This window comes from Nycticebus coucang, chromosome 12 (assembly GCF_027406575.1).
Source record: "Nycticebus coucang isolate mNycCou1 chromosome 12, mNycCou1.pri, whole genome shotgun sequence".
In the NCBI taxonomy this organism is placed as follows: domain Eukaryota; kingdom Metazoa; phylum Chordata; class Mammalia; order Primates; family Lorisidae; genus Nycticebus; species Nycticebus coucang.
The window spans coordinates 81,738,850-81,741,678 of NC_069791.1; the positions used below are offsets into that span (position 1 = coordinate 81,738,850).

Sequence of the window (2,829 nt, forward strand, 5' to 3'; positions counted from 1 at the left end):
TCAAGGCCTCAGGCTAGGGAGATGTCCTCCTAATTCAAGTGGCAGCCATATTTCAGTCCCTTCTGAGTGAAGGGACCGAGTATTGTAAATACCTCACTTCCTCCCCCCAAATCCTTGACTAGCTTATGGATTGGCATCTGAACCTACCTGTCCTTAGCAGTGATTCTCAAGTGGGCCTACGGGTTTAAGAAAAGTATAAAGGCAGATTTAATTGTCAGAATTCCTAAGGATGCTACTAATACATAGTTTACAAGTCCAAGGGATGCTGATCACCTGAAATTAACCAGGCAACCATAAAATGAATATCCTGTTTAGAGTGTCAGTGGACTCCTGTGGCCTGGCCTGGGGACCTCTGAGATATCTGGGCCTGGAAATACACATATTACCTAACTGGATCATGCCTACCTACCTGTTCAGATCCAGCCTCTTTGGAAGTTTGAAAGCTAAACCTAGAAAAAGTGATTTAAAACAATAGGGACCAAGAGAGACCATGTCAGGAGTCTGGTGGAGTCACTGTGCAACAGATTCTTTTAAGGAACAATAACATGCCAGGGTCCCAGTGACTACCATGGGCCTTAAAAAGCCATGACTGATGTCCCAGGTGTCTGTGAGACTCCATCATGAACACTAATCAGCTAAATGACCAAAAGGGATAAATTTATGGAAATACCTGTAACTGTTTTTCCTTTAGTCATTGAAAAGACAATAAGTGACATTTTATTTTTTTATTTTTTTTATTTTTGAAATTTAAAGAAAAAATTTATTGAAGATCTGAAAAACAATTTTTTTTTTTTTTTTTTTTGTAGAGACAGAGTCTCACTGTACCGCTCTTGGTAGAGTGCCGTGGTGTCACACGGCTCACAGCAACCTCTAACTCTTGGGTTTACACGATTCTCTTGCCTCAGCCTCCCGAGCAGCTGGGACTACAGGCGCCTGCCACAACGCCCGCCTATTTTTTTTTTTGTTGCAGTTTGGCCGGGGCTGGGTTTGAACCCGCCACCCTTGGCATATGGGGCCGGCGCCCTACTCACTGAGCCACAGGTGCTGCCCTGAAAAACAATTCTTAAAAGATTGACTTTTCCAGAAAACTAGCCACACAATGCATTGCGTCTATCATGTTAAAACGTGCATTAGACACAAATACAAAAAACATGAAACACCATTCTTCAACAATTTGAGCAAAGATAAAATGCCTAAGGAACAACATGGATGACTTCCAAAGGATGAGCTCTTTACTTTAAGCACCATAAAAAAAAAGAAAAAAGGAGCACAAATGGATGAGTGTGTGCAGTTATATACACTGAATTGAACCTTTGGCACTAGGAATCAGAGCATTTTGTCATATAGCAGTAACACATATTATAAAAGTGCGTAGTGTCAAAGGAATAGAACCACCAGCATTCAAAAGCAGCTTTGTCAACTAGGCAATAAAACACTCTACAGCTTGTCTTTCTGTTATCCATCACTGAGTACACTGGTAGCAACTTTGAAATGAAAACAAGAAAAGAAAAAAGGAGCTATAACCCCTTTTATTTTCTCTGTTTAAAATCAAACAAAAAACAAACATCAATTCTGTTATACACTAACATCTTCAAAGTACATCGTTTGTACAAGAGAAAGATTAAGAACAAAAATGTGTTTACAGAGATCCAAACATATATGAGTGAGACCATTTCTCACACAGCTTTCCGATGATACTCAGGAGGAGCCACTTTGTAATCGCTGGCACTAAACAAGGTGGCAGAATTCTTTGCCACATACTTTAGGAAATCATGAAGTTCAGTAATAAAGCAAGGCTTTTCTCATCCAAAGGTGTATAGGCCAACATCGCTCCAATTCGTACAAATAATCTCAGTAGATGTGGTGCTCATATACTTGGGACATGGTGCATCAGGGTGATCTGCAAGAATTTCAGCATACTGCGGCCTCTCAAATTGGTACAGGAGCTGAGTGCCCAACATTACATTGAAGTATTCTTTTATCCCTGCCACTACTTCATTAACAGCATCCTCCTTATCTGTGTTTCCACGAGATTTCTTGTAATTTGCATAATCCTTCAGAATGGAATCGCCATTCTTTTAGCAGGAAGATAAAAGAACTGTTTTTGCCTGGTAATTAAGTCCCAGTCATCAACAGGCCAAGGTTTTAGCTCTTCGGGAATCTTTACTTTAACTTCAACTCTGTTCATGAATGTTTCTTCATTTTCAACAGTAGCATCTACCCAGGCCCTTTTCTTCCCAGGAGGCTGAGGTCTCTCACTGGTACTGCCACCATCTCTATTTCCAGGTGTTTTCTGCTTATTCTTCTTTGTTTTCACTTCAACATTTTTCTGTTGCAGACCAGATGTCTTCTTTCTTGGAGTAGCCCCTCTCATCTTCCCCTCTGCAGACTGCTCCTGATTGGCTTTTTGAAGTTCTTGCTGTTTCTGCAGATTGGTGTCCACATATTTGAGTACTCTGCTCTCTGGAACCCAGTCATCCCAATTTTTATTCCAACCACTGTAATGTATAAAGTATTTCACTTGTTTGTCTTTTATGGCAACCTTTACACACTTTGCTTCATAAAGAAGAGGCCCATGAAAGCACAGTACTCGCTCACCCTCCAGGAATTTCGTGACATTTTAAACAATGTAAAACTACTTAACTCCATTAACAAGCACTCAATATATCCTTCCTTATTTTCTTAAAATATTTTAGCATTCTTTCAGTGGGTTATTTTGGGACAGGTAACTTGCTCTCTAAGAGGGATATTCCTCTAGGGGATCTTTGCTGCCATTTTAATTTTATAGCTCCAAGTCCCTAGGTCATGACAAGGGATGACTTGAAACTT

General features: G+C 40.2%; 1 pseudogene across 1 annotated transcript; it reads right to left on the bottom strand.

Moving 5' to 3' along the window:
* Positions 1 to 1,163: 1,163 nt before the first annotated feature.
* LOC128561229 (mortality factor 4-like protein 1) lies at positions 1,164 to 2,605 on the bottom strand (annotated as a pseudogene). Its single transcript, XR_008373222.1, has one exon. The product of XR_008373222.1 is annotated as a mortality factor 4-like protein 1 (transcript).
* Positions 2,606 to 2,829: the final 224 nt, after the last annotated feature.